The 26,547-nt window shown below is 42.0% G+C and overlaps 1 protein-coding gene across 1 annotated transcript in view; it reads left to right on the top strand.

Annotated features, from left to right (window-relative positions):
* Positions 1 to 26,547, top strand: part of LOC126184605 (phosphotriesterase-related protein) — a 251,206-nt gene that overhangs the window by 100,802 nt on the left and 123,857 nt on the right. The gene's annotated exons all lie outside the window — the stretch shown is intronic.

Here is a 26,547-nt window from a genome sequence, read left to right as displayed (position 1 = left end):
TAAGTTCTAGGGGACTGATGACCTCAGAAATTAAGTCCCATAGTGCTCAGAACCACCACATTCCTCCAGAACCTCAACAACTTCTCCCCTATTTGCTTCACCTGGTCCTACTCAACCCAACAAGCCACCTTCCTAGATGTTGACCTTCACCTCAGAGATGGTTACAACAGTACCTCCATCTATATCAAACCTACTAACCACCAGAAATACCTTCACTTCGAGAGCTGCCCCCCATTCCACACCAAGAAGTCCCTTCTGTACAGCCTAGCCACCCGTGGTCGTCGCATCTGCAGTGAGGAGCAGTCTCTCTCAAAATATACCAAGGGTCTCACTGAAGCCTTCACTGACTGCAACTATCCTCCCAGCCTTGTACAAAAACAAATTTCCCATGCCTTATCTTTCCAGTCTGCTACCACCTCCCAAAGTCCCACAGTCTGGCCACAGAGGAGCATTCCCTTCATAACTCAGTACCATCTGGGACTGGAGCAACTGAATTACATTTTCCGCCAGGCTTTTGAGTACCTATCTTCATGCCCTGAAATGAGAAATGTCCTGTCCACTATCCTTCCCACCCCTCCTACCATGGTATTCTGCCATCCACCGAACCTACACAATATACTCGTCCAACCTTACACAATCCCTGCTCCCAATCCCTTAGCTCATGGCTCATACCATTTTAATAGACCTAGATGCAAGGCCTGTCTGATACATCCTCCTACCACCACCTACTCCAGTCTGGTCACTAACATCACCTATCCCATCAAAGGCAGGGCTACCTGTGAAACCAGTCATGTAATTTTCAAGCTAAGCTGCAACCTCTGTGCTGGATTCTATGTAGGCATGACAACCAAGAAGCTGTCTGTCCACATGAATGGCCACTGACAAACTGTGGCCAAAAAACAAGTGGCAAGTGGACCACCCTGTTGCTGGACACGCTGCCAAACATGATATCCCTCATCTCAATGACTGCTTCACAGCCTGTGCCATATGGATCCTTCCCACCAACACCAGCTTTTCTGAACTGCGCAGGTGGGAACTTTCCCTGCAATACATCCTATATTCTCATAACCCTCCTGGCCTCTATCTCCATTAGTCACTGTCCTCACCCATCCAGCTCCCTCCCTGTTCCCATTACAGCACTACACAGTCATCATTTCACCTCCACACCCAGTCTTTTAATATCTTTTTATTTCTCTCCTTTCTGATACTTACCCGCTCTCCCTCCACACCTTCTCTACTGCCCTCTGTCTAAACTGCAACACTTCACTGTCCACCACTGCCACCATACTATACCTCCCCCTCCCCGCCCCAGCCTTCTCCTTATCCCCACCCAGTCGCCACTCCCATCATGCACTGGTACTGCTGTTCACAGTGTGGTTTCAGCTCTCTGAGACTGCAGATGTGTGTGCAAGTTGCGTTTATGTGAGTGTGTATGTGTGTGCGTGTGTGTATGTGTGTATACTGCTGACAAAGGCCTTAATGGCCGAAAGCTTTAGTTGTGTGTGTCTTTTTGTTGTGCCTATCATGACTCAGCATCTCCACTATATGGTGAGTAGCAACTTTCCTTCTCTGAGATTATATAGAATTCTTCATACAGTGGCTTTTGCAATTCCTTGAAAATATGGGGTGTCAATACAAAAGACCCACAAGTTGAGTTATCAGTGGTCATTTGATTGGGAAGCAGTAATGTGATATTCTTCAGTATTCCATTGTAGCGCCCTTTCTCATAGGCAGAAATGAAAAGGGCAAGTAGAGGATGATGAAGCAAGCAAATAATCCTAATAAGCATAGGTCCAGAAACCAGGGATTTTCTCGCTATGGTGTATGCTCAGTCACAGTCATGCCAATGTTACAACACTGTTAACATCCAAGACTATATTTATTTCAAAACACTGTGAGTGGGGTGTAAATTACAAAGTGATAAACTGCCATCGCTTTATTTTATCTGTATTTCAGATACCTGAGTACTGGTAAACAGCGTTTTGACAACAAGTGTTTCAGTTGTGGCTTGCCAGCATCATGCCCTCCCAAGTTCCCTGACATGAATCTACTGGATATTTTTGTGTGGGGTTATTTAAAAGCTATCGTGTGTTCCAGCCCTGCTGAAAACTCCAGGAATGCATTGTGGATGGTTGCCAATGCATTTGGAATAAACCTGGGATTTTTGAACATGTACAGGCATAAATCAGGAGACATTCTGAAGCCTGCTGTCACATGAATAGTGGCCATGTGGAACTCTTGTTGTAATGTGTTTGTCTCCAAGTGCACATCTGTAGTTTGGGTCCTTGGGGACTGTATTATATGCTTTTTTTCCATAATATGTTGTAGTGTGGAAACCATTAGTTTCTGCACCTATATTTCTTAACATTATTTGCTACTTTCATTGTACTGTACTTGCTCCTTTATTTTGTAGACATAATAGTGAAACTCCATGTGTATTAATGACCTTTCATGTGTTACATTGCTAGATATTAAGTTTTTTGTTGGCAGATGATACAAACTATATTATAATCAGCAAAACAAATACAGGTTTAGAAAGGGCTCCTATTGAAATTTTTGTGAATGTTACCAATGGCTTGTCATCAATTTTCTTTCATTAAATGTTGAAGAGATTCACTATTTTCAATTTAGAACATTCAAGAGGTTTCCATCAAGCATATGCATATTATAAGAAATATGCAGATAGAACAGACTGACACCTTTAAATTTTTAGGATTGTTACATTATTATAAATCTAGTTGGAAGGACCACCCAACTAAACTATGGTAATGCCTGAACCCATTTCTATTTGTAATGCAGATGTTGAGAGACATGTAATAACAATAAAATATTTGGCATGCTTTCATTTCATAGTATGATACAGTATCTCATTCTGGGGTAACTCATACAGTGAAGTTAATTTTTTTCTGAGTCCAGAAACATAATTTGAATCATATTTAAACTTTCCATCATGATGGAAATTTTAATCCGCTGCTGACAACTGCAGGGTCACTTCCCAAGCGGTGCTGTGGACACAAGTTTTACAGTGCATACAACCAATGCACAGCGATGACAGCAAGCTGTGGTCCTATCCTTTTTTTTGTTTTATTTGTTTATTTCATGTCCTGTGATCCCGGTAGGAAGTGAATCACATGAATATGGGATGTGTCAAATTGTACAGAGTTGAAATATAACTTACATGACAATAATGGTAAAATGCAAATGGAATATCAACTTTAGAACATACACTGAATTAATGGAAAATTGTGTTTCTCTGTTGGAGGGTGAGTAATATATATAGGGAGTGAAGTTACATTAAATATTACAATAAATAATTGCGTGAATACAAAAATCAAATTTTCACTTAGCTATGATAATGTGCAGACAAATATAAGAATGGTAACAATTTGAACTTAATATAAACTTAAGAAAACAGTAAAGATGAAATATATGACACAGACATTGTAGGTCACACTGCTATTGAGTGGAGCTACAAAATCATGTTTAAAACAAAATTTCTAACATTAAATTAATCAAAACGAATTCCAAAACAGTTGCAACATTAGCAACGAAAAAAAAAAAGATGAAAATATTACATGGACTTGTAGTTTACATTGATTGTTAAGTAGTGCACCACAAACATGTTTAGATTCAATATCCTGATGCAAAATTAATCAAATCTAGTTTTAAAATAATTATAAGTTTATCAGTGATATTCATTTTGTGTCAGAAATTCATCAATGTTTTGAGAGTTTGTTTGAATGTGGGCAGTTGATTATGAAGATATTTAATATTGATGGGAATGCATTAAACAGCTTAATGTTGGGGTAATAAACTCAATTTTGAACCAAATTAATACTTTTCGGTTGAGTATGCAGACTCGTTTTTGGTTTCTTGTTGTTGTGGTCATGATATTTGCTGTTGTCTTTGTGGAGAGAAAACTTATTACAGACAGAAGTCAACAAGGGAAGGTATACTGTGAAGCAGTAGTAAGGATCCCCATCCCTTGAAACAGGTACCTGCAAGATGCCTATGGTGGACCCGATTCATTATTCTATTATTCTATTCTAATTTTTTTTCCAGTGAATTTAGTTCCCTCAGAATATAATCACATATGGCATCAATGAGAGAAAGCAGCCAAAGTTGGAAGCCTTAATGGCATCTACTTCAGCCACTGATGTGATAATCCATAGTGCAAATGTTGCTGAGCTAAGTATGTTTCAAAGGTGAAGATTGTGGGTTGAATAATTACATTTGCTGTCTATATAAGCACCCAGGAATTTTGTATCTTCAACTTTCTGCGCTGATTGATCTTTACATTTTATGTCAATCTCTTCAAGGTTTCTTTGTGGTGTATGGAACCTCATACAATGGACTCTACCTGCATTAAGTGAGAAACAATTTGAAGAAAACCAGTTTCATATTTCAGTGAAAATTTTGTTCACAGCTTGTTCATGACTATTTTCTGACAATTAGTCGATGAGAATGGTGGTACCGTCTGAGAAAAGGGAAAATTTACTGTTTGCATTGGAAGTGGATCTAAAAGAGAGCTTTATGGCACACCATTCAAATGATGCATGTTCTCCACATAAGCCATTCATAATGGCAATCTGCTTTCATCCTTGAGATACGACTGAAATAACGAACAGACAGTACTTCCTATCTCATAATACTCTGTCTCTTTCAAAAGAATTTGATGGTTTACACAATTAAAGGCTGTTGAGAGGTCACAAAAAATACCTACTGGTGACATTTTCATGTTAATTTCTTCCAAACATTGATTGTTAAAATGATATACTGCTTGTTCAGTAGAAAGACCAGCATGAAACCCAAACTGACTTTTGTTGAGGATATTATGGAAGTGTAAATGATTGACAATCATTCTGTGCATTAGTGTTTTCCTAGGAAAAACAAAACCTCACATCAAATACATGTGAGAATTTGAAGATGGGGCTGATAGCCACAACAAAATCAAAGAAACTGAAGATCATTTTTGCAGTCAGATGCAAATTTATTCCTAATTTCAAAATAATTTTAATTATTTGTGGTGTTAATTAAAGGACGCTCTCTAGGAGTGTGTCTAAAAAACTGTGTGCATTTGTAATTGCAACTCAATATATTTCTTATTTAATAAAATGTGTTGTAAGTAATATATTCTTTTTGCAAGAAACCTGCTTAGTCCACAAAATTCTCACTAGAAATGAGAACAGTCTATATAAACATAGAGATGCACTTAATTTGGCCTTAAAAGGTGTCCATTATTCAGGAACACAGAATGTGTATAATCGTACTTAAAAAATTAAATGTATAGGATTCTTCCATCATTCAAGCAGTAGTAATTCAGGGATATGCACATACCTCTACATCTACATCTACATACATACTCCGCAATCCACCACACGGTGCGTGGCGGAGGGTACCCCATACCACAACTAGCATCTTCTCTCCCTGTTCCACTCCCAAACAGAAAAGGGAAAAATGACTGCCTATATGCCTCTGTACAAGCCGTAATCTCTCTTATCTTATCTTTGTGGTCTTTCCGCGAAATGTAAGTTGGCGGCAGTAAAATTGTACTGCAGTCAGCCTCAAATGCTGGTTCTCTAAATTTCCTCAGTAGCGATTCATGAAAAGAACACCTCCTTTCCTCTAGAGACTCCCATCCCAGTTCCTGAAGCATTTCCGTAACACTCACATGATGATCAAACCTACCAGTAACAAATGTAGTAGCCCGCCTCTGAATTGCTTCTATGTCCTCCCTCAATCCAACCTGATAGGGATCCCAAACGCTCAAGCAGTACTCAAGAATAGGTTGTATTAGTGTTTTATAAGTGGTCTCCTTTACAGATGAACCACATCTTCCCAAAATTCTACCAATGAAATGAAGACGACTACCCGTCTTCCCCACAACTGCCATTACATGCTTGTCCCACTTCATATCACTCTGCAATGTTATGCCCAAATATTTAATCGACATGACTGTGTCAAGTGCTACACTACTAATGGAGTATTCAAACATTACAGGATTCTTTTTCCTATTCATATGCATTAATTTACACTTATCTATACTTAGAGTTAGCTGCCATTCTTTACACCAATCACAAATCCTGTCCAAGTCATCTTTTATCCTCTTACAGTCACTCAACGATGACATCTTCCCGTACACCACAGCATCATCAGCAAACAGCCACCCATTGCTGTCGACCCTATCCAAAAGATGATTTATGTAGATAGAAAACAACAGCAGACCTACCACACTTCCCTAGGGCACTCCAGGTGATACCCTCACCTCTGATGAACACTCACCATCGAGGACAACATACTGAGTTCTATTACTTAAGAAGTCTTTGAGCCACTCACATATTTGGGAACCAATCCCATATGCTCGTACCTTAGTTAGGAGTCTGCAGTGGGGCACCGAGTCAAATGCTTTCTGGAAGTCAAGGAATATGGCATCCGTCTGATACCCTTCATCCATGGTTCTCAAGATATCGTGTGAAAAAATGGCGAGTTGCATTTTGCAGGAGCGATACTTTCTAAAGCCGTGCTGATGCATGGACAGCAACTTCTCTGTCTCAAGGAAATTCATTATATTCAAACTGAGAATATGTTCGAGAATCCTTCAAGAAACCGATGTTAAGGATATTGGTCTGAAATTTTGAGGATCCGTCCTTCTACCTTTCTTATATACAGGTGTCACCTTTCGCTTTTTTCCAGTCACTCGGGAATTTACGTTGCGCAAGAGATTTGCAATAAATGCAAGCTAAGTAAGGAGCCAATGCAGTAGGGTACTCTCTGTAAAACCGAATTGGAATCCCATCAGGACCTGGCGATTTATTTATTTTCAACCCATTCAGCTGCTTCACTACTCCAGGGATGTCTATCACTATGTCCTCCATACGGGAAGCTGTACGAGACTCAAACGGCGGTATGTTTGTACGATCCTCCTGCGTAAAAGATTGCTCAAATGCTAAATTTAAAATTTCAGCTTCCATTTTGCTGTCTTCTGTTGCCAGGCCATGCTGATCAGTGAGTGACTGGATGGAAGCCTTCGACCCGCTTACCGATTTTACATAAGACCAGAATTTCTTTGCGTTTTCATCAAGATCTTTTGCTAAGGTATGACAGTGGTAGTGGTTGAATGCTTCGCGCATCGCTCTTTTTACAGCAGCACGAATTTCTGCTAACTTTTGCCTGTCCTCATTCTCCCAATCTTTCTTGTACTGTGAGTGCAACTGTCTTTGCTTCCTGAGCATTCTTCGAATTGCACTGTTAAACCATGGTGGGTCTTTTCCATCTGTAACCCAGTTTTTTGGCACATACTTGTCCAATGGGTGATTTACAATGTGTTTAAAATTTGCCCATAATTCTTCCACGTCCATCGTACCGGAAGTAAATGAAGTCGATTCATTTACTAAGTGGGATGCTAACAACTGCTTATCTGCTCTTTCTAGTAAGAGTACTCTCCTAGCCTTCTTGACTGACTTTTTAACTTTCATGATCATAGTCATGATGGCAACATCCTGATCACTAATCCCTGCCTCAACACTGACACCATCGATGAGGTCTGGTCTGTTCGTGGCTACCAGATCTAAAATATTTCCGTTACGCGTTGGCTGTCGATTTAGCTGCTCAAGACAGTTTTCGGATAATGTGTTCAAAAGTAATTCACACGACGGCTTGTCTGTACCACCTGTAATGAATCCATAGATATCCCAGTGTATACTAGGTAGGTTGAAGTTGCCTCCGACTAATATAGCATGATCCTGGTACTTCTGCGATACAGAATGTAGACTCCCTCTGAGTGATTCTAGAACTGTCACGGTGGAACCTGGTGGCTGGTAATAACACCCCACAATTAACTTTATTTCCCCTAGCCCTATTAAACGTGTCCAGATAACTTCACAATCACACTCTACTTCAACCTCAGTAGACACAATATTTTTGTCAACTGCAATGCAGACACCACCTCCTACGGTGTCTAATCTGTCTTTCCGATACACGTTCCAACCCTCACTAAATATTTCAGAACTTCCTATCTCAGGGTTCAGCCAGGTCTCAGTCCCGAGAATAATTTGCGTGCCACACGCTTCCTGGAGGGCAGTAAATTCAGGAACTTTATTCCGAACACTCTGAAAATTTACTGCTAATATCTTGATAGCTGAAGTGTCTTTATACTGAGCATGTCCTGATTTCCCTGCCTGCACGTCGACTGGTGAGTATTCATCAGGACACCTCGCACTACTGCCTAGCCTAAAAAACCCCCATGTGCACACCACAAGTACTCTGCTACCCGAGTAGCCGCTTCCTTTGTGTAGTGCCCCCCTGACCTATCTAGGGGCATCCTACAATTCCCCACCCAATAGCGCAAGTCTAGAAATCTGCAGCCAAGACTGTCACAGAGTCGACGAAGCCTCTGGTTGAGACCCTCCACTCGGTTCCAAACCAAAGGACCCCGATCCACTCTGGGAACAATGCTGCAAATAGAGAGCTCTGCTTGCACCCTGCGTGCGAGGCCAGTGGTCTTCACCAAATCTGCCAGCCACCTGAATGAACTGAGGATTGCCTCAGAACCCAAGTGACAGGCATCATTGGTGCCGGTGTGAGCAACTACTTGCAGATGACTGCACCCCGTACGCTCGATAGCTGCAGGCAAGGCCGCCTCCACATCATGGATGAGGCCCCTCGGCAGACAAACTGAGTGCACGTTGAATTTCTTTCCAGTCCTGTACACTATTTCCCCGTAGGGGCTCCATCACCTGCCTAACGTTGGAGCTCCCAATAACCAGCAAGCCTTTGCCCCCATGCGCCTGCTCGGGCCCTGCTGAAGGAGCGGCCACAACAAGGCATCTGGAGTGGATGACATTCTTACAGAATTATTTAGATTCTTGGGAGAACTAACTGTGGTAATTCTACTGATTCAACAACACAGATTTTATTGAAAACCAATTACGTGCAAATAATCACAGATTGTAACAGATCCTGACTCTTCTTGAACTAAACAGAAACAAAGATTTCATGAGGACACCTTATAGCCGTTAAAGTACTCTGGAGATTTACTGAACAACACAAATCTTAGTGCTTAAATGCACTATAAGTATATCCAACTGGGAAGCACTGAAATAGGAAGCACATTCTTTGCATGCACTCACCATCAGTTAACTCACAGAATCAACATGCAGTTGATCAAAGAATGAAGACAACACTACATAAAGGAAGTAGACATGTCCATGACTAAGCTAGATATTAACAGCAGGAAAAAACAAAGTTCAAATGATTCAAATGGCTCTAAGCACTATGGGACTTAACATTTGAGGTCATCAGTCCGCCAGTCTTAGAACTACTTAAACATAACAAACCTAAGGACATCACACACATCCGTGCCCGAGTCAGGATTCGAACCTGCGACCATAATAGCAGCATGGTTCTGGATTGAAATGCCCACAACTGCTCGACCACAGCGGCTGGCAACAAAGTTCAACCCAATGTCCAGAAAACAGCTAATTTTCACAAGGTCTTCATAAATAAATCCACTTGAGAGGATATAGTACACATCAGTGAGCTGAGACAAGCCAGGCCAAGGTGGTCTGTGACAGTCCTTAAATCTGTTGCTTTTGTTAAACCATGTGGCCTGGCACTGGAGGATGTATCACTCCATGTTACACCCAAAATGATCTTGCTGGACATGTGCATATGCTTATCAGTTGATCCATGTTGATAATGACATAATATAGGAGAAATATCCTCTGAATTCAGTAAGAATGATTTTTAATCCCATTACCAAAGAAGGCCTGTGCCAACAGGTGCAAATATTACCAAAATGTCTGTTTAATAGGACATGGTTGCAAAATATCTACAAAAGAGTGCAGAAATTGATAGATACTGACGTGGGGGAAGATCACTTTGGTTTCCAGAGAAATGTAGGAACACTTGATTCAATACTAGCCCTACAATTTATTTTTGAAGTTAGGTTGAAGAAAAACAAACCCATGTTTATAGAATTTTTAGATTTAAAACTTTAGACATTATATATGTTGTCTATTCTTTCAGATGTATCTAAAAGAACAGTGAACATGTGCAGTCCGATATGAATGTGAGTCTCATAAAGGGCAGAAAAAGTGTGCTAATGGGAACAGAATTAAAATAATGGGGAAGCTGAAAATTTGTGCCAGACTGGGATTCCAACCTGGATTTACTGCTTCTCATTAACGGTTGCCTTCACTGCTTCACCCATCCAGACACTGTCCATAAGCAACAAGAATTTGCAACTGATGCTCACACTACTGATGAATTGTCCTTGCCCATTAAGTCTCTATACTTGCAGCGTTTGCTGACTCCCAGATGAGTTCGAGCGTCTGTGTGCATTTGCGCAGAAGGGATTTCATATTCATATAAGGCTGAAGGATTAAGCAAATGGTATTTATTATTTTGGGCACATCTGAAAGAACAAGCACCATATCTGTATCTATATGTATAAATTGCACTTGATGGCTCCAATAATCCCTTCTGTGCAGGTGCACATGTACGTTCAAACTTGTACAGGAATCAGTGAATGCTGTGAGTATACAGGCTTAATGGGTGGGGACACAATGCCAATAGTGTGAGGATAAGATGGAAATCTGCGTCAGTCAGGGACTGTGTCTGGATGGCAAAAGTGGTTAAGTGAACCATCCATTAGAAGCAGTGACTCCAGGTTTGAGTCTCAGTCCGGCACAAATTTTCAACTTTCCCCACTAATTTATTTCAATGTCCACAGGCAGCCATCATCTGTCTTTCCTTCAATTCATGTTTGACATTGTTGATAAGAATCTGGAATACATTCTTTGAAATTCTGAAGCTATCAGGGATAAAATACAAGGTGTTGTGCAAAATACCCAAGAATTTCATTGTCTCAGTCAAACCAGCAGCAGGACCCCTTCTTCATACTACAGGGGGGGAATCATTATGTACTGGTTGTTGTAGATGCCTTCACCAGGTTTCTTTGATTCCTAGTAGGGGAGTTGCCACCCTTCTCTCACCATACATCACTTAACTAATATATTTTCTCTCTTGGGGCCTCCTAAGGCTCTGATTATTGACAATGCTTCTGCCTTTATCTGCAGAGAATTTAAACTTTCTATTTTAGCCAGGCTATTAAGCACATTACCAACACCCCATACTCTCCCCAGCCTTCCTTTTCAGAAAGAGTGTACAGGAATTTAAAGACTGCTCTTATTATCTATTGCGTTAAAGCCTAGACGAAGTGGGATACCTCCCTCCCTTGGATTAGCTTGCCATTTAATCCTGCTCAGCATGAGGTCTCTGAGGCCATTGTGGCCATTCTCATGCTTGCTTATTCACTTAATTCTGCTCTTCCCAACTTATGGAATATCAATAACCTATTGCCTGAGCATGTCACTCTAGATGTCATTAAACAAAATTAGAATACGGCTAGGAGGAACATCCAGGTAGCTTACCATCATCAGGAGAGGCATTATAACCAAGGAAGGCAACCCTTGCAGGGCAGTATGGGGGATAAAGTGTTGGTATGCAATTTTAATGTTTGTGGGGGGCAGTCTAGCAGAATCACAAAAAAACTTGCTCCTCTATTTATAGGACCAGGGTGTTGAGGCTGGTCAAGATAATTGGACCATGATCTGGCTACAGGCAAAACCTTTAAAGTTCATGTTAGTCAGGTGAAACAGGCTAGTTAGTTTCCCTCTCTCTGTCCCTATAAGAAGAAAGGGGTGGAGGAGTGTTTTCTACTTGAGTGGGGAGAGGTTATGCTGTGCTGGTTCAAGTTGAATCTTTGTCTGATTTACTGGCATCTCAATAGGTGGTGTAATTGTAGCGTAGTGTCTCTAGACTTATTGTTGCTGTGGCGACATGGAAAACAAGCCCTGTGTGTCTGCCAGGAGTTAGTAAGAGCTGAATCCTGGAGTCCATGCTGCCTGGCGACAGCTGGCTCTTTAGAAATCCAGTCCTGAGTGCTGAGGGTGCCAGTGTGTGGCTTGAAGGAATAGTCACCATTATTGGTGTTGGAAGTCGTTTCTGACTGTATTAGATTTCCATAATTGCTCATTTAGCCATCCGTTCATTGACTGAAATTTTAAGTGTTTGGATTGGACAGCACTTATTGTGTGACAGTCAGTATTATTTACCTATTTGATCACTCACTTCCTACCTTGTGTGGTTGTCTGAGTTTTGCTGCAGTTTAATCTGATGGAACAGTTCACCACTATACAAAACATTCCACCATTAGATGTCTCAAGGTACACATTTTGGCTACTGTGCCACAAAGTTGCATCATCTTTGCTGCATGCAGTTGTGAGTTGTAGTGGTGCATGTCAAGATGTTTTTCAGTACTTCTGCAAATTGTGAAATGGATAACTTGAAGGAGCAATGGATTTGCATCAAATTCCGTTTCAAGTTGAATAAAACTGCAGCTGCAACCCAATGCATGCTGACAGAGGCATTTTGTGTGAGTGCACTGAGTCAAGCAAGAACATTTGGTTGGTTCAAGTGCTTTAACAAAGGCTAAGAATTTGTGGAAGATGACAAACATTCTGATTGACTGTCAACATGCACAATACCAGAAATGATAATGAAAGCGCATGACGTGATTCACAATGACTGAAGGCAGGCAATTCATGATGTCTGTAACAGACTTCAGCTGTCATATGGTACATATCAGAGAATTCTAGCTGATGAATTGAACATAAGACGAAATGCAGTGAAAACCACAGGATTGAAACATGCACTGAGCTGCAACAAAGAGTTTGAGTGTCCAAAATTCTTATTGAGAGTCATAACACGTGATGAAGCTTGGGTATATAGTTATGATCCCAAAACAAAGCAGCAACCACAAAAATGGAAAATGCCATCCTCTCCAAAGCCAAAGTAAGCTCAACTAGTTTGCAGCAATGTGAAGTCAATGCTAATAATTTTTGTTGACATTCAAGGAATAGTGCATAAGGAGTTTGTTCCACCTGATCAGACTGTCCATATGCAGTCTTACTGTGAAGTTTTGAGGCAACTGAGGTAAAATGATCAATGCAAATGGCCACAGTTGTGGAAAAATAAAGACAGGATGGCACACCATGACAACGCACCCGTGTATGCCTCACCTGTTGTGAAGGAATTCCTGGGCAGAAATAACATGGCAAAGGTCCCCCACCTTCCATATTAACCAGACATAGCCCTATGCATCTTCTGCCTGTTCTTGAAGATGAAAATTGGGTTGAGAGGATGACATTTTGACTCTGTTGAAGACATCCAAGTGGGATCCCAACAGTTTCTGAACACCTTTCGTTCTGTGGACTTCCAGGAGTGCTTCCAAAAATGGGAATAATGCTGGGTTCATTGAATACATGCTCGAGGTGACTACCCTGAATGTGATGGAGGACATTAGGATGTAAGTATAGTTTTCTGAGTTTTACACTGAAATTCTGTGTAATTTGGGTAGCATCTCGCACATAGAACAAAAAGCTATCTACAACTTCTACAGAAACTACACTGCAGTTGTAAAATAGAAGGATATGAAAGGAAAGTATTAACTGGGAAGAAAGTGAAAGAAGTTTGCAGCTTACCATCCCATTTCTTCAGTCTGTGGATTAGAGCAATCAATAAAGGTAACCAAAAAGATATTCTGAAAAGGGAATAAAATTCAGGGAGAAGAAATAAAAACTTTGATGTTTACTGATGAATTTGTAATTCTTTCAGTGATAAGAAAGTAATCTGAAGATCAGCAAAAAAGAGCTTATATCATTGCTGTCCTTCCACAGATATGAGACTTGACTATACATAGAGAGGGCAGCACACGGGAAGACCAGCCTCCAAGGAGGTGACTTATAATTATGGTCAGACATTGTAGACAGCACACACAATACGAACTGTTTCATGCATCCACCATAAATCGCTCCAATACTTCCAAGTGGACATTCATCTGCCAGACTAAGACAGTATACAAGTGATCATAGTTATCGTTCACTGGATTCTGGCCTAGATCAGAGTTAAAGCTAGATCAGTGCAAGTGAACATTGAAATTTTCCACGCACCAGCTTCACACTAAAGTTAAGCAGTGTAATATTTCTTTCAATAAATTATTGTAAATTGTTGCTAATCAGTGTTGCTATAAATTTCTGTATAGCTTTGGCATAACCTGTTTGGCTCTATGATGGGATTATATAGTTGCTGCATGCTAGAAAACCACCTTGTAACAGATACTACTTTTGGTAGTAAGGAGTTCTCTTCCTGCTATCTATTTATTTTGTATACCAAACGTATTTGATGAATACAACATAAAAATGATGAACATCAACAAATATAAAACAAAAATAATAAAATGTTGTCAAATTATACCAGGTGATGTTGATGAAACAAGATTTGGAAATGAGACAGTAAAAGTAGTATATTATTTTTGCTATTTGGTCAACAAAATAAGTTATGATAGCCAAAGAAAAAAGGGGACAGAAAGTGCAGATTGGCTATAGCACATTAAGCGTTTCTGAAGAACAGGAATGTGTTAATGTCTAATATAAGTTTCAATTAGGAAGTATTTTCTTAAATTATTTTTCAGGAGTGTAGTATTGTATGAAAGTGAAACATGGATGATAAACAGTTCAGACAAAAATGGAATAGAAGATTTTGAAATGTGGTGCTACAGAAGAATGCTAAAGGTAGATGGGTAAATCACTAAACTAATGAGGAACTACTTAACTAAACGGCTATCCTGATTTAGGTTTTCCGTGATTTCCCTAAATTGCTCCAGGCAAATGCCCGGATGGTTCCTTTGAAAGGGCATGGCCGACTTCCTTCCCATCCTTCCCTAATCCGATGAGACCGATGACCTCGCTGTCTGCTCTCCTCCTCCAAACAACCCAACCCAGTACTTAACTGAACTGAGTCAGGGGAAAAAAATGTATGGCACAGCTTGACTAAAAGGAGTGTTTATTTGGTAGGACACATCGTAAGGCATGAATGAATCATCAGTTTGGTAATGAAGGGAACCGTGTGTGTGTGTGTGTGTGTGTGTGAGAGAGAGAGAGAGAGAGAGAGAGAGAGAGAGAGAGAGGGGGGGGGGGGGGGGGGATAAAAATTTTAAAAGGAGACCAAGGGTTGAACACTGTAAACAGGTTCAAATGGAAGTAGGTTGCAGTTGTCATTTGGAGATGGAGAGACTTGAACAGGATCAAGCAGCACAGAGAGCAGTATCAAACCGATCTTCAGACTGAGGACCACAACAGCAAGAACACTTACTTGATATTGTTGAGATATTTGTGAAATAATTAGAATTTCTAATGATGAAATCACAGTGTCCACAATGTATTTTCAGATAAATAATTGTCATTTTGCATGATACTTCTTATTAGGCTTGATAGGCAAATTTAATTTTTTGATGAACATATTATTGTTTGGAAAATTTTTGTTCTTCACAACTAATTTCTGAGTATTTTTTGTGTTATATTTTTTGGCTCAAATTGAATAATCTTTTAATTTATTACTGAATAAGTTTGTATTGTCTATGCATTTTATTGTCTGTGGGAGTTTGTTATACATAATGCATCCAGTATTTATAGTACCTTTCTTAGTTAATTTTAACAGTCTTAATGCAAGATGGTAGTTACTCCTCTTTTGTGTATTATAAGTTTGTATGTTTTCCTTTACTAAAACTGTGCTGCTATTCTTTAAGTATATAGCTGTTTCAGGGGCACATAATGAGGGTATAATCAGTAGTTTTAGTTCTCTTAATTTGTATTTGTAATAGTGTTCTGGGGTTAATATTCAATTTAATGCATCCAATAGCCTCTCTGCATGCACATAGAACATTTTCCCATTTTATTATGTGTGTATGATAAGTGTTGATAGATAAAGCTGTTTTACATTGTTAACAATGTAACATATCATAAACATTTATTGTCCCAGACACTTTATTAATCTGAAATATGGTAGTATTTATTTTGAGGCAGATTTTATTGATATGATTCTCTCCATTTGTAGCACCCAGGAACTTATAGTTGTATATGTATTTCGGAACTTATTGTCCAAACTTAAGACAGATAAAAAGTGGCTGCTTATATGTTCATACAAAGCTGCACAAGTGTTGTTGATTTTCTTTAGTATATCCCTCATTTAGATAAACACTCAATGCTAATTCTTCTATTTATTTTGTACTTTCTATGAATGAGATGTCATATGCATACATATTTTCATTGTCATCTACAGCTGAGGGCAGATCAGTCATTTACAGAATGAAGAGCAATAGTTTTAGTTCTGGTCTTGAAGGGCATCATACTTTAACAGCTGGAATTTTGAATGTACATTTATGTCAGTACCATCCATTTTATGCTTTATTTTCACATTGTATTTTTCTCAACTGATTTCATGCTGCCACCTGTCCTATATCTTGTATGATAGGAACTAAGGTTTTGCTTTGATTTTTTATGATCAGTTCAAGCATATTCCTCCGAAACATCAAAAAATAAACCAGGGGTGAACACAGAGGCGGTTCAGAAAGGTGTGAACTTGGCTACTGAACAACTGGACTACAATCAATTGATTAACCATCAACACTAAAAAGACATTTTCCATGAACTATCACACCATAGAAGATGCAAACCCCTCTCAACCACTTGTAACAGTAAATAATCAAGCAATGGTTACTATTGCTGTATTCACAATCCTGTGTATGTGTGTGTGTGTTTGTGTATATGAAATGAGATAAACATACTGAAAACATAAATGTCGGAATAAGTAGTGGCTGCTATGCACCGAATGCACTTAAATCATGTTCTTGTCAGAAAATAGTAACAGGTGCATTCTGCACATACATGCCACCTAAAATATGGTGTGATATTCTGGGGAAATTCTACAACTGTCCTGAACACTTCAAGAATCCAGAAGAAAGTTATAGCAATCTTTAATTGAAGCAAACATGGAGACTCCCCAAACCCCTCTTCAGGAAGCTGGGGATCCTAACACTGTCTTGTGTATACACTCTTAAGACAATAATTTTTTTAAAAAACCACACACTATCAACTGAACCCAGAATCAAGGAATATGTGTAATACACAAACACAACATCAGATAAACTCAAATCTGCAAGTGTTATGGGCAAACACTCAATTTTGTCAAAATGGAGCATTCTATATAGGCCTACAGCTGTACCCCACATGTATGAGGTCTGTTGAAGATAACATTAAAGCCTTAAAGTCCAATTTGCTGTGTCACTGTTTTCACTCTCTAAAAGAATAGCCAGAAAAGTAATTTTGCTGGTTAAGTTTAAGTGCCAAATATGAATTATTCGCTAAAGCTAATGTCACAACCCTTAGCCTCATATTGAAGCTAGCAGTCCCACATGTTCCTAGATTGGTCCTTCACCCACATCACAATGGTGACACGTTTGATACTGAGACACTCACTTTTGAGCTTAAAGATCCTCCCACATTGTGCTGTCTCCATACCTGCTTGGTGAGCAACAGAAAGTTTACACCATAAACATTCCAACTGGCATACATTTTGTGCCCATGTGGATACTGTTTGAGTCTGCCCATCACTGCCATTAACACATGTGTGATAGCCATGTGATCATTGTTCTTGATCTTGTCATCAATATTTCCCATGAAAGATAATGAATCCTGCCCATTTCCTTGGTAAAAAATCAGTGTTACACTAGTGGTTACCCAGGGTCAAAGTGGCTGATTTGAGCAGTGACTCCTAATTTTACTGTGTGCTCCTTTCTTTAGTGCCATAAAATTTAGCAAGTGACTTTCTACATTGACTGTTAATTTGTGAGACTAGTTCATGTTTCCTTCATGAATCAGTTCAGTGTTTAAATAAAAGTGCAATTTTTTCTAACCACATATAGAACAGTTCTTTATATAGCACTCATCATGCCACACTCCACTGCATTGTCTTCAGTTTAGTAAATTAGGTAGGAAAACATTCCCACATAAGCGACCTGATGATAAAATTAGATGACTTAATTTTCAAATCTAGCAAGTCATTAGACACACATTCCCGTGAATGTGCACACCCCACCAGCAACTTTGTTAATGTGCTATGGGCCCTACTGTACTTCGCACCACTTCCCCTCACACGTATTTCATGCATTCGCCCCTGTGCAACCTAACAATCATGGCTTCCACCACCATCCCATCCGATGCCTCACCACACATGGTCACCTCTCCATTGCCTCATGGCATCATCGCTGACCTGACTGCGGGCCATGCAGAGCTGGAACACTGCAACATCAAGCTGTGCCCACAAGAATTGGTGACACGACAGCTGGGGGCACAAATCCCATTGCCAAACTCCATGCTGATGCCCACACTGGCCTCTGCACCTGCTGCTGCCACTGCTGCCATCCCCACCATCACTGAAGCATCAGTATCCAATTCAATGCCAGCCACCATGACTCTGTCCACTTGTGCCACACCCCACTTTGCACCCTTCAATCCCCAAGACCTGCACCTGTGTTTTTTCTCTGTAGGTGCCATCTTTACAGCATGCAGCATTACCCAGGATGCCAACAAGTTTGCTATGGCGATCAGCCAACTTGAGCTGACATATGCAGTAGAGGTCTGCGATGTCATCTCGTTATCCCCAGCCACCGATTGCTATGAGACACCCCGATGCCACCTCGTGATGCAACTCACATCATTAGAGGTGCAGCATGTCCAGGTCCTCCATTCACTTGAGCAGTGTGGGGTGTGGCAACTCTCATAATTCCTGCACCACCTCCAAAGCCTGGTGGAGACAAACATGGTGTCTGATGGTTTCCTATACATCTGGCTGGCTCATGTTCCGGCCCTCATACAAACCGCTGTGGCATCGTACACTGACTTCTCCCTCACCAACACCACCAGCCTCATCAACATAGTGCATGACATGCTGGCCTCCCTGGCCTGCCACTGCTGCCACCGTGTGCCAACCCCCATACCCAGTTGGTGCAGTTTGCTGACTTTCTCACCATTCTTCCTGCCATGAACTCACCCTAGCCACATGGCACAATACTAATGATGTCACTGGTCATTCCCCTGCCTTCCAGCCTGCTGCACATAACCCAGCAGCTGGGAGTATACAACATGCTCACCCACCGCAGCATCAATATGGCAATGCTACAGACAACTGTGGCCCACCTTGATTCCATCTGCTGCCCTGTGTGCAGCACCTGCTGTCAGTGCAACAACAGCTACCCCTGTCATAGCTCTAGCCACCTTGCTGACACCCTTCGCAACATGGTCAGCCTCTGCTAGTACCACAAGCACTTCGGCCCAGACCCTGCTCTTGGCAACCAAATGCAAAAAGCCTGTGGGATTAGGTGCGGCTGGGTTCTCCTCCATCTCTCAGCATCTGTTCATCCATGATGCTTGCTCTGCCATACTGTTCCTGAGTGACATCAGCTCTAAGTTTTCTATCTTTCCATGGCATGTTGTACAGGACACTAATGCTGCCTCACCATCTTCTTAACAGCAGCAAATCACTCTACCATTACCACCTATGGCGTACCTCATTGTATCTTCAACCTTGATCTGCACCGAGACTTCCCCTTGACCTTCACCATCACTGACGTCACTGATCCCATTATCAGAGCAGACCTCCTCAGGCACCAACACCTGCTTTCTGATGTTGCTGGCTGGCACCTCATTGACAGCAGTACTGGGACATCAACAAAATGCACAACTTGTTTCACTATTTTCTTTGATGTGAAGCAGGTGGCATGTTCTGGCCCATACACTGCCTCCTGGCCCAATTTCCTGAGCTCACATACCTGTCAAGCACACCTCAGGAGGTCTGCCATTCAACTGTCCACTACATCATCAACACCACTGCCAGACCATCCAACTTCTGCCAGCCATGGCCCCTGTCACCACACAAACTCAAGACTCCCAAGGCTGAGTTTGATGAGCTGCTTGCAGCGAGCATGCTGCATCCTTAGAAGAGCCTGTGGGCATTTGCCCTTCACCTTGCAAAGAAGAAGGATGGCTCCTGGCATCCATGTGACTACCAGAGGTAAACGCCTGCACCATCCCTGACTAGTACCTGGTGCCACTCATACGCAGCTACAACAACACACTGGCTGGGGCCACGATTCTCAGCACAATCCACTGCACCAAGTCTGTTACCCAGTTTGTGATCACACCCAAAGACATCCAGAAGACCACCATCACCATGCCATTTGGGCTCTATGAGAGTGCCTTCATGACCTTCAGCCTCCATAATACTGCCCAAACGTGGCTGCATTTCTTCAACAGCATTTTGTAAGGCTTGCTATGATGTTTCGCCTACTTGGGCAACTTACTCATTTTTTCCACAACAGCCAAGGAACACACCAAGTAGGTCCACAATATTTTTGAATGCCTCCAGGATGCTGTAATTGTAATCAACATAGTAAAGTGCATTCTTGGTGCCAGTGAGGTGGTATTCCTGGGCCACGTCATCACCACCCCAGGTTCACATCCCCTGCCCAACTAGGTGTAAGCTATCCTCAAATTCCCATGTCCAGGGATATTTAAGGGACTTTGCAGCTTCGTTGGCATGTTAAACTTCTTCTGCCACCATCTAAGGAATGCTGTTGCTATGCAGGAGCCACTCATCACCAACATCCATGGTGCCAAAACGTAGGGCAAGTTAGTGTCATGGTCACCACAAATGGAAGACTGCTTCTCTGCCACCAAGCCTGACTTGGTGGACACTATCCTGCTCAACCACCCCCACACCACCACCATGCTTGTAGTCATGGTTGATGCTAGCCAGACAGCCATCGGTGCTGTCCTGTAGCAACATGCTGGTGACCCCTGGCCTGACAGAGGCTCACTCTCTTCTCCAGCAATCTCTCTGCCACTCAGTGACACTGGAACACATACAACAGAGAGCTCCTCACCATCTATGAGACAGTCAAATGCTTTCAGCCCTCATTGGAGGCCCATCACTTCATGGCCTTCCACAACCGTAAGCCTATCACATTTGCCGTAGCAAAAGACTAACCAGTGCTCCCCACATCAATTCTGGCAGCTGTTGTTCATCTCTGAATTTACTACTGACATATTCCATGATGCTGGAATTGAAAATTTCATCCCTGACTGCCTCAGCTTCACCTGTGCTGTCACCTCTTCCCTGGAATACAAACACTTAGCACCATCTAGGAGAATGACCTACCTCAACTTGGGTGCTGCTTCTGGCCTCTGCCTTTAATGTACATCAGTTCACAGCTCTAACAGCAATATCTGGGGCAACATATTCTCTGTCTCACTGTGCCCATTCCTGTCCATTCCATTCCGTAAGGCTGCATTCAACTGGTTGCACAACCTGGTGCATCGTGCAGTGCACATGTCTTCCACTCTGGTGATGCAGTGTTTCATGTGGCCAGGTGTTCAGAGGGACTACAGTACCTGGGACCATGCCAGCCTTGGCTGCCAGTGCACCAAGTTTGGCTGATATTACCAGCTCCCATTGCCATCATCCCAGATGTCAGGCGTCACTTTGCCCATACTCATGTAGACATCATCAGCACTCTACAATCCTCTGACAGCTGTCGCCACCTCTTCGGCATGGTGGACAGAGTCACCCACCAGCTTGAGGCAATGCTGATAGCCAAAGTCACCACCACCATGGTAGCTGCTGCTTTCAACTCCACATGGATTGCACGTTTTGGCTGCATCTGCACCTGACATCAAGCTACCACTCTGGCATCAATGGCCTGGTGGAACAGCTCCACAATACCTTGAAGGCTGCCCTCGCTTGCCACAATGGCAACTAGTCTGCTACCCTGCTGCTACTACTTTTAAGCTTCTGTGTTGTTCACAAGACCAACCTTGAGATGTCAGCCTCTAACCATGTTTATGACCAGCCACTAGCTGTGCTGGGTAACTTCCTAGAGCCTGCTGAACTGTCTGTGGATGACATCCTGCTTGAATTCATCACTGGCTTGCAGGACCATATAACCCATCTGCAGCCACCCTCCCCAGAACCATGGTGAATGCAGGACATTCATTCATGATGAATTTACTTCAAACATGAACATTATGCTGTGCATCGATGCTCACCAGCCGCCACTTTGCCCTCACTAATATGGGCCCCACTGGGTCCTGAAGTGGGACTCCAACATGTTTACATTGCCTCTCCATGGCACACCTACCAGTGTTTTGATTGATAGGCTGAAGCCCACCACCCCGATGGCAATGGCAACACCACCACCAACACTGCTACTGCTGACATCAAACTGAGAACGTTCACCACCAAAGCCCCTGGGTCATGCGCCTACCCCACCACAGCTGGGGACACTGTGGAAAACCAACCTTGCTACCCCAGCACTGCCTCCAACCAACTGGTCATTGCCAGCATGCCCAACACTCTGGGTGTTCACATGCCTACCCCTCCATCACACCTGTCAGCAGGTGAATGCACCTCTGACTCAACATCACCGCCTCTGCCTCCCCCGTAGCAGTGTTATTTCATGCACTTGCAGTGCTGAACCCCAGACCTGCCAACACCCATCCTAAGACTGGAGGCACCAGTAGTGCATGCCTACAGTACCATGGCCATTTTCAGCTGTCAGATACAGACACCCAGCTGTCAGCCCCACCAAGCAATGCTGCTGTGAGCCTGCTTCCATTGCCCTGCAATGGTAACTGTGCCCAGCACGTACTCACAGCTGTGTGCTCAGCACTGGAGACAGGCCTGGCATACCCCATCCCCCATGTCCTGCCAACTTACTCATGCCCATGTTTGCCACCAGCATTGTGCCAGTGCTCCATGCAGTAGGCTGGGACTACTGACAGCCAGCCACTCTGCCCACCTCATACACAGTGCTCCAACATCTGGTGCTTGTATTTGTAACACAATCAGCACCCATGGTGGTGACACCACCACCCATGGCCTCACCACTGGAAGATGCCACTTCACAGGTACCAGCTTTTACCACCACCTCACTCATCATCCGAGCTCTGTTCCCACATGGGGGGAAGTGTGTGGTGGTCCTTAACCACATATTAACCCTAGCCATCCCACATGTTCCTCGGTCACTACAGCTGCCTGCTAAGGCAGTGAGTTTTTTCTTCACCTGCCGACTTCCATGACAAGCTGTCAATTCTGTAGCACAAATGGTTACCTGGATACTATGGTCGCTGGCTATCAGTTCAAGGAAGTTAGACTGGGTGCTGGTAAGTCTTCCATCAGCCTAGATTTTCTCTTTCCAGATCTTCTTCTTGTGGTGTCAGCATCAGTTCAGTCCTGCACCCCTGTCACAGTGGACATGTCATGTGGTGACATGCTTGATATTGAGACACGCATCGTTGAGTTTCCCCTGAAAGCTCCCACCACAAACATTCCATTCAGCATGCATTTTCTTCCCATTTGGGTACCATCTGAGTCTGCCCATTACTGCCATTAATACACGTGTTATAGTTGCATGACTTTCGTTCTTGATCTTGCCACTGATATTCCATGCAAGAGATAATTAATCCTGCACCTCGCATCAGTAGAAATTCAGTGTTATTAGTGTATACCTTAGGTTGAGGGAGCAACTTTTTGCAGTAACTTATACCATGCACTCCTGTACTTACACCATAAAATTTAGCAAGTGAATTTCTCCAAGGATAATTAATTTGTGAGACTAATTAATCTTCCCTTTGTGTAACAATTCAGTGTTTAATAAAAGTGTCACTTTTTCTAACTGCATCCAGAACTATCCTTCATACAGCACCTGTCATGACACACGCTCAGCTACATTGTATTCAGTTCAGTAAATTAGGTAGGATAACATTTCCATACTAATGTAATCAGTCTGTTGCAATGTATTATAATATCATAATCTTCCCATAATATATGTTAACAGTGTTAACAATTTTTTCTGCCTTCTGTAACACACTGTGTACCATCAGGTTGCATGGATTAAATATGTAAATAGCAAAATAAAGAAATAAATAGATTTCTAGCTCAGCTAGTCCCTCTGTTACATGAATTAAGAATTTTTATGTACATAAATTCAATATTCTTTTTTTGTAACAATGTTCTCTATCTTATATTAGACTGAGGCAGTGATAACCATCCTAAAAATTCCAGCATTTTTCTTGTTTTCACCTTTATTCAGGGTGGGGCAAATAAAAGTGGCCCAGGGAACAGAGTTCCAGGGTACAGCGAAACACAGTGGAGAAAGGAAATAACAGCACTAACCTGATTATAGCAGGTGTTGAAAGTGACCACCATTCATTTTTTGACACTTTTAGCCCTGGTCAGCATTGCTGAAGGCAGACTGAAGATGGACTGCTGTAACTGCTGCAGTCTCATCCAAAATGTTCTGCTGCAGTTCTTGAAGCCTATGAGGATGGTCACAATATATCTTAGACTTGAGGTCTCCCCACACAAAGTAACCACACAATGGCAGATCAGGTGAACTGGGTGGCCAGCTAGGGTCATGACCAGACTGACCCCTGTTAACAACTCTGCCAGGCAAGAAGATTGTGTAAATGTGCTCCAAGGTTCTGCCTGCTGTATGAGCAGTTGCTCCATCCTGTTGGAAGTAACTGTAGGTCTTTTCCTCCCCCATTAATGCTGCCACAAATGGTTTCAAAATGTTGGCAATGTAACACGCCAAAGTCAGTGTCTCATGAAAGACGTGGGAACCAATAATGCGGCATGCAGACACTGCACACCAAACTGCAATCTCCTGATCGTGCAATGGTGTTTCATGGAAGTTATATGGATTCTCCACTGCCCAGAACCTATGATTCTGTGAGTTGACATAACCACTCAGGTAAAACCAGGCTTCATAAGATGTAAAGAACAGATCCATGTCCAAGCCATTCCTTGTTATCTCAGTGAGCAGTCACTCACAAAATTAGAGGCACTGAGGAGCATCTTTTGGTTTTAATGCATGAACAACAGACACTTGGCAGGGATGCACATGCAAGTCCCCGGTGGAGTATTTGTCTACATGATCAATGTGATGTTCCAGCCTCTTGTGACAGGCATTGGGTTGATTTGGTAGGACTATGAAGCATTTCCTGATGAACTGCAGTCACATTTTCTGCTGTGTGGACACATTTCGAAATGTTTTTTGACTTGTTCAAAACAGATCCTGTCTGACAACATTTTCAGAACAAACATTGCATGGCACTCTTTGCTGGCTCTTTGACACCATTAAACTTCCCAGCAAACAACTGACCACACCGTTTCCATGACTTTGCTGACACATAACTTTCCACAATGAACATCCACTGCTCCACTGTGAATACCATCATCCCCTTCACACAGCTCCACTCACAATGATACAGCCCACACTATGCTGTGAACCAGTGTGGATCACGTGGTGGATGTACACATGGTGTGCATGTCATGGGGTGTGGTTATATGCATACATTCATGTCCAATTGTATCCACTTGTCTGGGCCCTTTTATTTAATTTTCAGAACAGTCTTTGGTGTCACTAGCCAATATGAATAATGCTACACTAGCCTCGTGGATATACTATCTATGTTCTCATTGTTTTGTAATTTAAGAAACATAACAAAGCCTCATACAGCTCAGTGCATAGTGTTCCATTGCTGACATACAGGACACGGGAGACCGAGAGCACCCCTAACCCACCCATGGGCAGGTGCAGATTGCACCAAATTGATTCCTTGTTATGCACATACATGAGCCATTCACCCAACCCAATCCATGGTCTCTCGGTCAAAGCAAACGGCCACTTAGACTACAGCCCAGCCCCCTGACTGTACCTGCATGAAGGTTCTTTCCATCCCTGCATGCTTATGCTCATAGGTGCACCAGCTGGAACAGCCTGCCTTAGTGGCTAGTTGACAGACAACAAATCCATCCAAAAGTACAGGGTTTGAACCCCAGTGGGTCTGAAGATTTTTCTATCACTTATTGCTTCTGTTACTTCTTACTACAGTTTGTTAATACGAAAAATGCCAATTTGTGCTGTGGTTCTGAGTCCATGTTAAACTGTAGTTCCCTCTATACTTGGCTGAATAGAAGAAAAATGAGAGGATACCACTTCCAATAGGATCATGCCTAATAAAACACTGTTTTGTTCAAACCAAATTGCAGGTCAATGACAGTTTATAATTATGGTGGTGATAGTGGCTATGATGAATAATGTCTCAGATATGCAGTACATAAAATCAAAACTTCATGCAATGAATTAGTTGAGTGCATGAAGTAGTGAGGTGCCCAGTATGATCTTATGATTTAAATTTTTTTGTTAGATTTCTTGCTTTTTGTTTTGATAGTGTAGTTTTAAATGTACTGTTTAAATTGAATGTTGTAGAGCAAGAATCAAGTGAACATAGTTCTTAGTTCATCACTTACTATCTTGGAGAAAAGTTGTTACACTACTTTTTGTATCGAAAGGAAAATTCTCTTGAAAAAATTGTAAAATCTTATGGAGGTAGAATGGATACCCAGTCTTACTTCTGAGATATCTAACAGCAGAGAAAAGAACCATACGTAACTTTGGTAATTGTCAGATCCTTCCTAAGCGAGTAAAGAGAAATAGGTTGTGAAAGGCTGGAAAGGAGGATACGTTACTTAGATCCGAGCTTAAGAAGAACCCTTCATCTTATTTTTGTGCATCATCAGTAGCTT

Source organism: Schistocerca cancellata, chromosome 4 (assembly GCF_023864275.1).
Source record: "Schistocerca cancellata isolate TAMUIC-IGC-003103 chromosome 4, iqSchCanc2.1, whole genome shotgun sequence".
In the NCBI taxonomy this organism is placed as follows: domain Eukaryota; kingdom Metazoa; phylum Arthropoda; class Insecta; order Orthoptera; family Acrididae; genus Schistocerca; species Schistocerca cancellata.
Note: the sequence above shows the minus strand (reverse complement) of the source record. Positions and strands in the feature narration are given on the sequence as shown.